We start from the raw sequence: 15827 nt of genomic DNA on the forward strand, positions 1-15827 counted from the left end.
AGAATGCCTGGCACCCACCAGGTAATCAATAAATGCATGCTGATTTAAACTGAGAGAGTGATTTGGTTGAATTGTTTAACGTTTATTGAATGCCTCTGCCAGGTGTTGTGCTAGGAGCTGGAGAAGAGCTGATGCTTCTGCCATTGGAGGTTCTAGTCCAGAGGGAGAAATAAGCATGGACAATAAAAAATTGTACAACATCATAAGAGCTAGAACAGACTTATTTTATTGCTCTATGAAAGTGCAAAGAAAGTATAAAAACAGAAGCAGAGCATCTAAGAAGTGATATGTGAACAGTTATTTATTCAGTCCACATGTTTGATCACCTATGATGTGTCAGACACTGTAAAGCATTGGGAAGAAAATAATGCAACACAATTTTGGCCCTAAAGGAGCTAACATCCTAGTTAGAGGGGCAGACAAATGAAAAGGCAGATGTGGTACAATGCAATATTGTTTACAATTATTATCCTCCTCTACAAGAGGATTATACACCCACATTCTTGCCCTGCCTCCCTGAGAGCGGAGTACACGTTCCTGCCTTGTTGATGTTGGGCTCATCATGTAACCTGCTTTGGCCAGTGGAATGTGAGTTCATATGAAGAACCGTAAAATCTGTCGCATCTGACTCAGGCTCCTGTGTGCCTGTTCCGTGTGCGTGAGTAGTGCATGTCTTGGGAGGAGGCTGATCCTTCAGCACAGGTCCTAGGAGTGAAGATCTGTGGAGCAGATCTGGCTTGGACCCACAGCCTGGGGCAGAGCCATGTCAGACAGCCCTTATCTGCAAATGTGCAACATGAGCAGTAAATAAATATTTTTGATTTTGTTGTAAGCTGCTGAGCCTTTGGGGGTTTTGTCACGCAGTATAACCTAGCAAAATCCAACTAATCTCATGCTATGATACAGGTAAGCAGAGAACATGGTGAGGAAACACTGGAGGTGCACAAAAGTCAGCTTTGCACAATGGTCTGCCAAGACTGCCTGAAAGAAGAGATGCATCTGAGTTGAGTCCTGAGCAGAGAAAAGTCAGACAAAGGAGAGAGGGAGAGAGATGATCTAGAAGCAGAAGTATTCATGCAAAGGCTCAAATATAAAAGTTTGCTTGATATATTCAAGAGGATCTAGCAATAATTTACTAGAATTGAAGTTTCAATTACGAGCTTATCCTATATGAGGAAAAGAGTGGGGGGCAGGTTAGAGAACAAATTAGTGAGAGATGAGACTGGAGAGTTGAGAAATATCACCTCCTGGAGGGTCTTTCGTGATATGCCAGCAGTTTGGACTTTATCTTTTGGACTATAGTAATTGAAGAGATTTAAAAGGAGGGGGTGTTGAGGGAGTAAGTTGGCATTTGATGATAATTTTGGCTGTGTTTGGAGGATTGGCTGAGGAGAGAGAGAAATCTTGAGATGAGGGAGGCAGTTGAGAAGTTTTGCTGCACAGGATGGAGACAGGAGAAGCAGAGAGATATAGATGCCTCTAGAGGTACTCAGGGGCCAGGATTAAGGTGATCTGGCAATTGGTGAGCTGCAAAGGAGAGGTAGGACAGAAGAAGGACTGCCAGCTTTCTGGAAGGGCAGTGAATTAGTGCAGATACTATCCTGTGAACTAGGAAAAATAGAATGAATTAGGCTTAGGGGTGGACAAGAAGAGGGTGAGTAGAGTCTGTTGCCTACAGAGCATGAGTTATCCCTGAAGCATCTGAGAGAAGATATCCTCTCAGCATGGGAAATATGGGTGTTGGATACAGGCTAGAGACAGAGATTTGGGAGTCATTAGGATAGAGACTGGCTATGGAGTAGAGAGAAGGGACCCCAAATGAGAAGAAAATAATGTTGAGAATAAAATGGAAATAGTGCAGGCAAGTTTTTTTTTTTTAGGAATCATGGCTGTGAAACAGTGTGCAAGACAGACAGAAATGTAGCCTGAGGAAGGTGAATGGATGAGGATGGGATTTCATTTTTCTGTTTTTTTTTTAATTAAGGTGATCTGCTTAGACGGTGGTAAGAAAAGCCTGGTGAATGAAAGAGAGGTTGGAGACAGAGGAAAGAGGAAATGTAATTGATGGAAGGGACTTCTCTAAGGAGGAGGGAGAAAGGAAATGCAATCCTGAGCATTTGGGACAGACAGCAGGGGGAAACCAGGGCTTCCCTGAGACAGGATGAAACACAGCCCTGGTGGGCATGGATTCCAATTTTGGGGGCAAAGGACGAGAGCTTGAGCAAGTTCCAGGTTGATGTTCTTTTAAGGTCTCTATTCAAATATCATCTTATCAGTGAAGCCTACTCATTTAAAATGGCAACTTGCTCCTTCTCTGCCCCTCTTTTACTTTTCTTCATAACAATTAAGATCAGAAATACTCTGTAGGAGTGAACTTATTGTTCAGGATTTAACTATGTCCCCCCAAAAAGGCATATTCAGGATCAAACCCCTGGTCCTGTGGGTGTGAACCCATTTGTACATAAGACCTTTGAAGATGATAATAGTTAAGTGGCAAACTGAATGAATGGCTTAATCTAACAGGGCTAACATCCTTATAAGCAAAGGAAATGGGACACAGAATGAGAAGCTGTGAGGAGCAGCCAGAAGCTGGAAGTAAACAGGACCTGGAACAGAGAAAGGAGAAGACATTGCCATGTGCATTGCCAAGTGATAGAAAAGCCAAGGAATCCTAAAGATTGCTGGCTGGCTAGGAGATACCAGCCCCAGGAGGAAGCAAGCCTTCTAGCCTCTGAACTCACGAGCCAATAAATTCTTGTTGTTTTGCCAACCCATTGTATGGGATTTGTTCCAGAAGCCAGAAAACTAAAACAACTATTTATTTGTTTGTTGTCTGTTTATTGTCTCTTGCTTCCCGCTACGACACAAGCACCACTAGGGTGGGGTTTTTGTTTGCTGTATTCACTACTGTATCCCTAGCACCTAGAAGTATGCCTGGGTGACAGAAGAGGCTCAATAAATACTCGTTGAGTGAATAAACAAGTCAGTTTTCTTTTTTCCTCAATGAAATAAGAGGCAAAGTCATCTGCTGAGGTAGGTGGAAAGAGTGTGACAACTGAGGGAGAGAGGTTTCTCTGGGAGGATAGAAACATTGTCACTCAATGTTAGGGACCCACTGGAACTTGGAGATCCATGAAAGAGTTCACAAATTGCATTTTTCTCTAAGTTGAAAAGGCAGATAGTTAGACAGACCCAGGGTTGAGTCAACATAATGGAAGACAGAGGGGGCAAGGACATTTAGAGAATTTGGCCGGAGTATGGTTGAAGTGTTAGACCATGGAGCTTTGACTGGATGAGGAAGGGAATGAAGATAAGAAGGGGCTTGTGGACTGGGAAGGACGAGGAAGCAGGTTCCTGTGATGATGTAACGGAGGATTTCAGTTACAATGAGATGTACACCCTGATGACTGGAGAGAAGTAAGGTCACATTCTATGTGAAGAAGAGCTGAGTGAGACTTCTAGACAGAATATGGTGTTAGAACAAGATGGGGAGGGTTTTATATACCACATTTTGAGATGGGTCTGCATTTAGAATCAAGAACTAGGTTAGATTTAGCTTCTTTTTTTGAGGGTTTTCCATTCCATTCTTTGTTAATTAGGGAAGTTGTGGATTTACAGAACAATCATGGATCAAATACAGGATTCCAGGAATCTAATATACTACCCTATTATTAACATTTTGCTTTGGTATGATACATCTGATTTAATTTATGGAAGCACGTTTCATAATTGTATGATTAACTATGGTCTATGATTTAACTCAGGGTTCACTGCATTGTGCAGTTCCATGGATTTCTTTTAAAAATTTTTACTTTAATAACATATACACAACCTGAAAGTTCCCCTTTTAACCACATTCAAATATATAATTATGCAAAAAGAGTTCTCAAAGTTTTGATTGGGATTATGTTGAATCTGTAAATTGCTTTGAGTAGAACTGACATCCTAACAATATTTAGTCTTCCAATCCATGAACATGGAATGCCCTTTCATTTATTCAGGTCTTCTTTGATTTCTTTTAGCAATATTTTGTTGTTTCCTGTGTACAAGTCCTTTACATCTTTGGTTATATTTTTTTCCTGGATATCTGATTATTTTAGTCACTATTTGTATTAGTCAGGGTTCTCTGGGGGAAACAAAACCAACAGGAGATATCTGTAAATATTATGAGATTTTATAAATATTGTCTCACACAACTGTGTTTGCTTAAGTCCAAATTCTGGAAGGCAGGCTGCAAGCTGGGAACTCTGATGCAAGTTTTCAATGAATTCCCCAGGAGAAGCTGGCTGGCTGAAGTAGAGAAGGAAATTCTCTCTTCTGACTGCTGAAATCATCACTTCTTCTTTTAAAGCCTTCAGCTGATTGGATGAAATGTCTCTCATTGCTGAAGGCAGTCTCCTCAGTTGAGTGTAGCTGTAATCAGCCATAGATGCCATCAACATACTGAAGATTTAAGCCCACAAAATATCCTCCTAGTAATAATCAGGCCACTAATTGCTTCACCAAACAACCAGGCATCATTACCTGGCCGAGGTGATACATGAACCTAACCATCACACTATTGTAAATGGAATTTTTTTCTTGATTTATTCTTCCTATTGTTCATTTCTAGTGTATATAAACACAACTGATTTTGGGGTGTTGTTCTTGTACTCCACCTCTTTGCTGAATTCATTTATTATCCCTAGCAGCTTTGTTGTCAATTGTTTAGGATTTTCTGTATATAGGACCATGTCATCTGCAAATAGTGAGGTTTTTACTTCTTCCTCTTCAATTTGTATACCTTTTATTGCTTTTTCTTCCCTAACACCTCTGGTCAAAACTTCTAGTACAATGTTGAATAACAGTGGTGACAATGGACGTCCTTGTCTTGTTTCTGATCTTAGAAGGAAAATTTTCAGTCTTTCACTATTGAGTATAAAGTTAGCTGTGGGTTTTTCATGTATGCCCTACATCATGTTGAGGAAATTTCCTTCTATTCCTAGTTTTCTATGTTTTTATCAAAAGGGGTGTTGAATTTTTCTGTTTAAAGATAATGTATATTTTTTTCCTTAACTATCTTCATGTGGTGTATTACATTAGTTGACTTTCTTACATTGAACCACTCTTGCATACCTGGGATAAATCCAACTGATTATGGTGTATGATCCTCTTAATGTGCTGTTGGATTCAATTTGCTTGTATTTTATTGAGGGTTGTTGCACCTATATTCATAAGATATATTTAAGATATACTGGTTAGTGGCGGCCCTAGGAGGCAAGACATGATGGTCACCCCCGTCCCAGTCACTTGGCAGTTTAGCAGCTGCACAGCCCTGGCCCCAACTGGCGGAGTGTGGGCAGCCTTTGCAGAGCTGCCTGTGTTTGTCCTGTGGGGGGAGGGGTCTGTTCCTTGAGTGCTGGGCTATTGCAGTCTTTGTACTGAATTTCATGTGTTATATCTGCAAGGAACATGTAGGAGATCTGGCCCAGATCCCCAAGAGTTTTTACAAGAAGCAAATGTCATCCTTATAGTGATTGGGAAGTCATCCTACCATCATATTGAGCCTTTCTGCAAGCTGACTGGGTATTTTCATGAAATCTGTGTTAATCCTGAGAGAGAAATTTATGAAAGACGGGGAATGAAAAGAGGTGAAGAAATCACCTCCTCAGGACAGAGCTGCCATATAAAGTGAAATATACTCTAGGAAGCACTGGGAACCATGGTGGGCAGTGACCGGGCCTCCTTGATTTTCAAGAAGACCCAGCTCAGCAAGGCAGGACCCTCATTTTAAGTCCAGGAAATAGCATTCATTTTATATGCTGCAATAGGAATAGATAGGATCACAAACCCATCAACTCTGTCCTACAGCCTGTATGAGTTCAGCATGTGAACTTAACAAGCAGGCCTTCAGTTGCCCATTCAGAATTGCTCACTTTCATTTGGATCAGGGGGAATAGGACCTTAAATATTTGGGATGTAGTATCCTTTTCTCACTTGCTGACCCTTCCAGTCTTCAAGGAGTTGTGGGAACATACAGAGATAATGTGACATTTAAATTGCAGGTTGAGAGGCAGTTAATCTATATAAAGCTATAAAATTTAACACACCATCTTTAACGTTTGTTTACATGATGGTATATCCATTCAACAATTTTTTTTTGCCATTAAAATCTTAAATTTTTATGACGACTATTAAGGGCAAGTGAAAGCAACTCAAGACCTTTTTATTCAGTGATAAAGCAGGAAACCAAATTGTATAAATACTATAATCCCATTTTATATGCATGTTTATATATTTTTGAGTGCTTAGGAATAAAAACAGGAAATAAACACACCAGAATATTGCCAGAGAGGTTTCTTTATATGGTAGGATTACAGGGATTTTAGTATCTTCTTCATATATTTCTATATTTTCCAAATGGTTTGTAATGATCATAATTAATTTTTTAGGCCAGGAAAAGATTCATATTCCTAAATAAAAAACTCCACAAATTTGCAAATTAAATAGGCTGCAGTCCATATGTTTCATCCTGATTGTTTTTGAGGAGAAAATGTGGCAAATGGAATATATTTCAAAGAGCCCATGTTCAAAGCATCTTGTCACCACATACCTGCTATCAATTTCACTAGAATTTTTTATTTGGTAAAAGGAAAAAAAAAATTTGCTTTAGGTATTTAAGATATATATATATTTAAAATATGATCAGTATACTTTTTGAAAGGAAATTAAAAAAATTTTTAAACTAGAAAACATTTTTAACTTGAATGCACTATTTGGTTTGGTTGTACATTGCTAGACAGTTGCTATGTCACTTCCAAATTGCTTTTATTTAGAGGATTATTGTCATCATTTATTTTCCTAGAATCTTAAAATGTTTTCATTTTGGATCTGTCCTAGAAATTATGATGAAAAGTAGAGCAAAATAAAAAAATATTGGTAACTATTGACAATTATAATACTGGTTTGAACTTACATACTTTTATATAAAGCCTATAAAGTCACACAGAAAAAAATACATTTAATGTCTCCAAATATTTGAATGCTGTTTTCATATATATGTACATGGCCAATTATGCTTTTAATCAATAAAAGTGAAATTTCTTATAAAATTTACAAAGAAAGGTACTGGTTTGTAGTTTTCTTGCGGTATCTTGATCTGGCTTCAGTATGACAATGTCGGCTTAATAGAAGAATTAGGGTATGTTTCCTTCTCTTCAAGTGTTGGAAGAGTTTGAGCAGGATTGGTGTTAATTCTTCCTGAAATGTCTGGTAAAATTCCCTGATGAAACCATCTGGTCCTGGGCTTTACTCTGATTCAGTCTCTTTACTAATTATTGATTGGTCGATATTTTCTATTTTTTCCTGATCCAGTGTATGTAGTTTGTGTGTTTCTAGGACTCTGTCCATTTCACCTAGGTTATCTAATGTATTGATGTACAATTGCTCATAATATCCTTTTATAGTCCTTTTTATTTTAATGAAATCAGTAGAATGTCTGAACTGAGTCATATGTGGCCTCTCTCCCTTTTCTTTGGTAATCTAAAAGTTTGTCAGTTTTATTGGTCTTTTCAAAAAAACAACTTTTGGTTTTGTTGATTTTCTCTATGTTTTTATTCTCTATTTTATTTATTTCTGCTCTAATCTTTGTTATTTGCTTCCTTTTGCTTACTTTAGGTTTAATTTGCTCTTCTTTCTCTAGTTCTTCCAGTTCTGAGATTAGGTCTCTGATTTTAAATCTTCTTTCTTTTTTAATGTAAGCATTTAGAGCTAAAAATTTCCCTCCCAATACTGCCTTTACTGCATCCTATAAGTTTGGTATGTTGTATTTTCATTTTTATCTGCCACAAGATATTTCCTAATTTTCCTCATGATTTCCTCTATTACCCATTGGATATTTAAGAGTACATAATTTAATTTTCATGTATTTGTGAATTTTCCATTTCTCCCTCTGTTGTTGATTTCCTTGTGCTCAGAGAAGATACATTATATGATTTCGAATTTTTTTTAATTTATTGAGACTTGTTTTGTGACCTAAGATGTGGTCTGTTCCAGTTTGCTAATGCTGCTTTTTTGCAAAACACCAGAAATGGATTGGCTTTTATAAAGGGGGTTTATTTGGTTACAAGGTTACAGTCTTAAGGCCATAAAGTGTCCGAGGTAAGTCATCAACAATCGGGTACCTTCACTGGAGGATGGCCAATGGCATCCAGAAAACCTCTGTTAGCTGGGAAGGCACATGGCTGGCGACTGCTCCAGTGTTTTGGTTTCAAAATGGCTTTCTCCCAGGACATTCCATTCTAGGCTGCAGCTCCTCAAAAATGTCACTCTTAGTTGCTCTTGGGGCATTTGTCCTTTCTTAGCTTCCCCGGAGCAAAGGTCTGCTTTCAAAGTCTTTCTCCAAAATGTCTCTGTAAGCTGCAGCTCCTCTCTCAGTTCCTGTACATTCTTCAAAATGTCCCTCTTGGCTGTAGCAAGCTTGCTCCTGTCTGAGCTTATATAGTGCTCCAGTAAACTAATCAAGGCCCAGGCTGAATGGGCAGGGCCACACCGCCATGGAAATTATCCATTCAGAGTTATTATCCACAGTTGGGTGGGTCACATCTCCATGGAAACACTCAATCAAAGAATTACAATCTAATCAACACTAATACGTCTGCCCACACAGGATTGCATCAAAGATAATGGTGTTTTAGGGCACATAATACATTCAAACAGGCACATGGTCTATCCTGGAGAATGATCCATGTGCACTTGAGAAGCATGTGTATTTTTTTGTTGTTGGGTAAAGTGTTCTATATATATCTGTTAGGTCTAGTTGGTTTAGAGTATCACTCAAGATACTTGTCTTCTGTACAGATGTTCTATGCATTATTGAATGCAGTGTATTAAAGTCTCCTACTATTAATTTGGAACCATCAGTTTTTCCATTCAAATTTGTCAGTATTTGCTTCAAATATTTTTGGGCTCTGCTGTTAGTTGCATATTTATTTATAATTATCACGTCTTCTTATGGAAATGACCACTTTATCATTATATAATGACTATCTTCTTTTTTCCCCCTCATGACAGTTTTTGACTTAAAGTCTATTTTATCTGATATTAGTATAGTCACCCCAGCTCTCCTTTGGTTACTAATTGCATGGTATATTTTTTTCAAACCTTTCTCTTTCAATCTACTTATAAATTTGAATTTAAGGTGAGTCTCTTGTAGACAGCATATAGTTGGGTCAAAATGTTTTATCCATTCTGCCAATCTCTGCCTTTTGACTGGATAGTTTAATCCACTAAAATTTAAAATCCATATTGATACTGCAGGGCTTTCTTCTGCCCTTTGGCTATTTAGTGTTTGTAAGTCTTAAACCATTTTTTATCCCTCAATTCTTCCGTTCATGCCTACTTTCATATTTATTTCATTTTTTGAATTGCATTGTATTGAGTCCTTGCTCATTTCTATCTGGATATATTTTCATATATTTTTGTTGTGCTTACCATGAGGTTAAAATTTAACATCCTACATATATAATGACCATATTTTATTGATGCTGACTTCAATAGCATATAAATGCACTGTTCCTATGCCCCTCTATCTCTCCACCTCTTTTTGTATTTGTTACAAATTATATCTTTGTACACTGTATGTCTAAAACCATAGATTTGCCATTACTTTTTATGCATTTGCATTTTAGCAGCTGTAGAGTTACATACCAAAGTAGAGTTACATACCAAACAATAAAACAAAATAGTACTGACATTTATAATTACCCAAATGGTTCCCTTTACCAGAGGTCTTTACTTCTTTATGGTGCTTTGAAGTACCGTCTAGTGTCTTTTCCCTTCAGTCTAAAGAACTCCCTTTGGCATTGCTTGTAGGGCAGGTCTAATGGTGATGAACTCCCTCAGATTTTGTTTATCTGGGAATATCTTAACCACTCCCTCATTTTTGAAAGAAAGGCTCACTAGATATAAAATTCTTGTTTGGCAATTGTTTTCTTTCATCAGTCTAAGTATTTCATCCCACTGCCTTCTTGGCTCCATGGTTTCTGAAAAGCAATTGGCATTTAATCTGCACAACATGTAAATTAAGGTACACATAACAGTAGATTAAGTTGTATATAACAATGCTTTTTCTCTTGTGGCTCTCAGAACTCTCTTTTTTCCTTTGCATTCAACACTGTGATCAGTATGTGACAAGGAATATTTTATTTTTCTTCAAGTTTATCTTGTTTGGTGTCCTCTGGGTTTCTTGGATGTGCATATTCACATCTTGCTAAGTTTGGGAAGTTTTCTGTCATTTCTGACATTATTTCTTTGAATATTCCTTCTGCCTCTTTCCATTTTCTCCTTCTAGGACCCTCATAGTGCTTATTGGTACTCTTAATGATGTCCTTGAAGTCTCTCAGGCTATTTTTGCATTTTATAATTCTTTTCTTCCTTCTGCTCTTTAGCCTGACTCATTTCCTTTGTCTCATCTCTGAGTTTGCTGATTCTGTCTCCTGCCAGCTCCAATCTGCTGCTAAAGCCCTCCTGGGAATTTTTCGTTTCAGTTATTATTGTCTTCAACTCCAGTAGTTCTGTTGGGTTCCTTTTTAAAATTTCTAACCCTTTATTGAGTTTCTCATATTATTCATTCATTGTTTTCCTGATATTTTTTAGTTCTATCTCTGTATTTTCCTTCATCTCCTTGAGCATACTGAAGATCAATTTTTGAAAGATTTTGCCTGGTATATCCACAATCTGGTGCTCTTCATTGATGTTTTTTCTGGATTTTTATCCTCGTCTTGTGGATGGACCATCAGTTCTTGCTTCTTTGTCTTGTAATCTTTTGTTTAAATGTAATCTGTATATTTTAATATTTTAAAATGTTAACTCTGGAATTTATTTCCCAAGATATCTGTTTCTTGATTTATAAGTAGCTGGTCATATGAAAAGAGGTTTTCCTGAGTGTCACACCCCCATCAAGAAGGTCTGCCCTGGGTGAATGCACAGTGCAAGACCTCCCTGTCTTTTCTGGGCCTGTGTCTTGTCCTGGGCTGTGCTTACCAATGGCCTTAAGAGTTCCCCTGTTTACAAGAATCTGAATGTCCCTTCTATTTTCCAGGAGACAGAACTTCTCTCTCTCCTGGTTGTTCCACTGCTGGTATTAGAGCAGGAAAGCCTTTGCCCTAGGCCATCCACATCGATTGTTTCTTATACTGCTTTAGTTGTCTCAAGCTGCTTTTGCCTGGAGGCAAGTTCTGGGAGGGAAGGAGGGGATGCCAGGCAGGAGTTTCCCAAGTCAGTCTTTCCCAACCAGAGCAAGGCCAGGGACCAGGGTGCCAGGAGCTTCTTCCATGCTCCCCAAAGCTGCACTTTCTCAACCTGCTGAGCAAATGCAGCCCTTCAGCTGTCCTCTGCTCCTCTGAGGAGGTACATCCTCTTTAAGTCTGCTCCGCCACCTTTGTTTGGGGCAGGTTGGAATAGTGACCACACTCAGAGCCAGGCCCCCTTTGATCCAAAGTAGCTCATCAAAAGCTTTGAACAGCAATTGGACAGTGCCATGTCAGATCTTAGGGGAGTGCGTTTATATGTCCCTTTCAGGCACCAGCAAACTATGCTGGGGCCGGACCCCACTGCTGCCTGCTGCAAGAGTGGAGGTGGGGCAGTGGAAATTGCTGTGTGGAGAGAGCAATTTGCTAGTATTTACTGTAATTTACCAGACTCCTTCTCCTGCTCTTCCCTGGATGCTGCACAGTGTTCTACTGGATTCCTGGGTTTCAAGATAGTTGACTCAGACTTTTCCTGCCTGTTTAATAGTGGCTCTGCTGGAGGGACTGCTTCTTGGAGCTTCCTACTCCACCACCTTCCCACAATCCTCCCCTGAATTTAGCCTCTTAAGACTTAATAGCATGAGATCTTAGCAGGATTTGTCTCTTGGCAGGAGATCAGGAGGAGGGAGGGGAGTTGTTCCTTCCAGACCTCTGTTTCCTCAGCATAAAACTAAGGGAAAAAATAACATCTTCTCGTGGAAATTGGATGAGGTAAGATTTGCAAATGCAACTAGTATATTTAAGAGAATAAATCACAGGATGTATGATACTCTGCATATTGCCTGTATGGTTAAATGTTCAATGGATATTGAAATTCCACATTTTGTTTACTCTTTTTTTTCTCTATTACATTAGAAGTTCACACCTGGAACATAAGTGTGGGCGGGGTACAGGGAAAATAGAGGACATTCTATTCATCTGGGGAATTTTAATTTTTTATACTAAGGATGATTTAAACTTTCCCTCCAACTTGATCCTTGCCCTGCTGAGAACAACTGCAAGAGGCAATGAGGTGCCTTTGAGAGATTTTATGTGGATGAATAATAGGTCTTGATTTACCCAGACAGCTCTGGTGGTAACATAGGAATCACAGAGTGGTAGGAGAGACTGAAGGGAATGTGCAGGGAGGGTGAGTAGCATGGAGGCCAAGATGCCTCTCCTGGCAGGAGACTGGGAGAAGGAGAGGTTAATTTTACCTCTTATTAACATTCATGTGTCTAGAAAAAATTAAACATTGGGAAAAATGACTTGGGTTTTTTACGGTTTGTGTTCAAAATACTGGTCAAGGTTCAAATCCTGACTCTACCATTTAGTGGCTGTGTGAATTGGATTAATTGCATCATTATTCAGCTTCATTTTTCTCATATGAAAAATAGAGAAAATAAAAGTCACCTCAGAGAGTTAGTGGGAAGGCTAAAGGAGGTCATGTACCCTAAGGGCCTCTCACAGACATCACGTCAGGTCCTAAGTACGTGCTCACTAAATGGCGGGGTGTTTATTGTTGGTGTTGTTGCTATTGTTTCCTGTAGGTCTCTGGGGGTAAGGAAAACTCTCAGTTTTTTCAAAAGGGGATGATGATAGTCTTTGTAGATAGAAAATTATGTTAGTCTAGTATATTATATAGGATGAATGCTAAACTCTGTTACAAAGAGACCCCAAGTTCAAGTGGTTTAAACAAAACAGAAGTTTATTCTTCTTTCCCTTAGTAATCCAGAGATAACTGGTACAGAACCATCCTCAACATGTGGTTCTTTCTTGAATCTGAGAGGCTGCTCTAATCCTCTCATTGCTAAAACTCACCTTGGGTTCTATTGCTAGAAAAGAATGGATAATGAGCTGGAAAGAACTCAAAACAGGGCAACCTTGGGCAAAGAAACTGCAGTGGGAAATTTGGGAATTCTTAGCAAGGCAATGATAACTTTCCATTTTCCATAGCTGATTCAGATGCAGCCTGGTTTGTGGTGTGGAGTTACAAAGCCCCAGGATGGGGAGGACCAAAGTAGCATCATAGGTGGAGAATCTGGTGGCTAGCCATGGGCAGCACTGGTTTTGGCAGTGAAATTTCTACATCCTGGGAAACCACTCAGTCCTGGGAAAGCCAGGATAGTTGGCCAGAAAATCAGAGGTCTCATTAGGAAAATCTCCTTCCAGAGATGCCTCAGTTACTGCCAAGAAGGGCAACCATTCGTTCTTCCACCCCCACACACCAACACACACACACACACACACACACACACACACACACACACACACACACACTCACACTCATACACACACAAACCCCTCAGAACTCTACTGGGTCCAAATGCTATGGTCCATAAAAAGATGGAGGCAAAATTCAACATTTATTATGTACTAATCAAATACCAACTATGATTCTAAGCACACAATGCACTAGGCCAAGTGAGATATAAACCCTGATTTCAAAATATTTACAGTTGATTTGAGGAGACAGAGCAGCAAAGTGGTGATGGTAGTGAAAAGTGTGAGTGTGAGTGCAGTCACAGAAAGCAGCCCAGGATCTGCCGGGACATGGGAGAGAGTGCAAGGAGCATCCTGGATTGAGCAGATGAGCTTCTTGAACATGGTGACACTGAATTCCTGTTTGAAGGATGGATGCTAATTATTCAAGAAAAGTGATTGTGGGGAGGGGGTTGGGTAGGAAGGAGGGGGAAGGAAGAGATCTCCAGCAAAGGGACATCTGGATAGCAGGAATATAGATAGGGCCAAGGCAGAACTGAGAGTGAAGAGGGAGAGACACTGGTTGAATGACAACCCCCTTCAAAAATCTCCTCACCCTCCCAACCTTCCCCTTTAACCACCTCCTCTGGCCTGGGATAAGCTGATCACTAGAACTTCATCTGGATCCTTAGAAATCACTAATGGGGCAGAAGCTGGAAAGTGAGATGCTTCTTTGAAGATGCCATCAAATTTAACCGATGTTCAACATTCTGGAGAGCAGGTGGACATGGTTGATCAGAAGATGGTCACACCTAAGTGGCGAATTGTTCTATGGTCCCAATTCCCAGGCCTTAGCATGCCCATCCAGGAGCATGTAAACAAACCCTAGAGAGCAGGACTGCTCAAGACTCAAGCAAAGAATTTATTAACGATCATTTTCCTGCATGTCTCTCTAAGGGGCCATGCTAAGCAGTTCTAGGATGCAGGACAGTTGTGAAGTTAGAGATCCTTCCCCTTGTTTTTCATGGATAATATTCAAAGTATCAACCAAATTATTAATTAAATCTTATGTTCTCATGACTGAGTTAAATCAAAATCTTATTTTATATTTACATTAATGTTTGTCAGGACTTAACTTCAGTGAGCTTCTATCCCTGAAACCTGAATCTGGCCTGGTGGAACCTAATCAGTCTCTTCTTTCCTGGTTGCATAATTAGCAACATCAGCAGGTCCCTGGGATGTATTTCTTTGCCCCATCACTGAGAATGGTAAATCCCCCTTTGGAAGGTGTCCTTATTTCTCCTCGGGTAGGTCTTTCCCATTACCTGCTTGACCCCAGACTCTTCACTGAATCAGGAAGGAAAAAGGAGGGACTTGCTTCTTATTCTCAATTTGAAAGGGGGCCGCATCTCTGCTAGAGAAAGGGAGTTAGGGTACTGAGCTGACTTCCCAAAGTGTGGGCATCTGTACCTGGAATCCTCTCTGCCTTCAATGAGGTGAGGAGTGGGAGGGAATCTTAGGAAGGATAAATGAGACTCAATTGCAATAGCAGGATACCCCTGAACTTCTTAGGCAGGAGTCCAGGTGTGTTTTGGAGACCAAGCCAGGTTTTATTTTAAGATTTCCCCTCTCCTGGTCTAGGAGCAAATGGGCACTTGTGTCTCCCTCTGGGACTCGTATACCTTGAGAGAAACTAAGCCCTACTTTTCTACCCAGTCCCTCTGCCTGGGGCCAGCTGAAAGCACTGTCAGTGATGAATGCACCCCAATTACCCACACGCTCCTGACAGAGTCCGAGATCCTGTGCATGAGGGATGAAGAAGGACACATCTGAAGGCACTGCCAAGTGGGGATGGAGGCACAGCCCAGTCTGCATTTACAAAGAATTCATGGGCATTCTTGTTGCAACCACTTCACATAGCCAGCTCCCTCTCGTAAGAGGCATGTATAATTGAAAGGCAAGAACAAGTGCCCTTTTCTGAAACAGTAGAGGGGGCTTCCCGTGTGCTGTTTGGTGCCTGCACACCACAGCACAGGGCTCACCTCTGCTGGCATCTTCCATGGCACTATTCAGTGTCAAGCATTTCTTACCTAAGTAGACAAGTACTGGACAGTCACATTGGAAGGGATGGTGTGGAGAGGGAACACTTTTGTGTGGTTGATCTAGAATTTAGATCATTATTTTCTAACAATAAGTCACGACACATTATGGGTCACAAAATCAATTTATTGGGCTATAAGCAGCATTTAAAAAAAGAATGTGGTAGAATAAAATAAAAGCTTCAGAATATATGCTTACCCACACATACACTGTGTCCTGATGTAAAACATGGGTTGCAATAAAAAATCTTGAAAGCTG

General features: G+C 39.8%; 1 pseudogene; it reads left to right on the top strand.

The window, feature by feature from the left end:
• The window catches only part of LOC119537430, a 45000-nt pseudogene extending 29698 nt beyond the window's left edge, over positions 1 to 15302 (top strand).
• Positions 15303 to 15827: the final 525 nt, after the last annotated feature.

The sequence above is a fragment of the Choloepus didactylus genome, chromosome 6, assembly GCF_015220235.1.
Source record: "Choloepus didactylus isolate mChoDid1 chromosome 6, mChoDid1.pri, whole genome shotgun sequence".
NCBI lineage: Eukaryota > Metazoa > Chordata > Mammalia > Pilosa > Megalonychidae > Choloepus > Choloepus didactylus.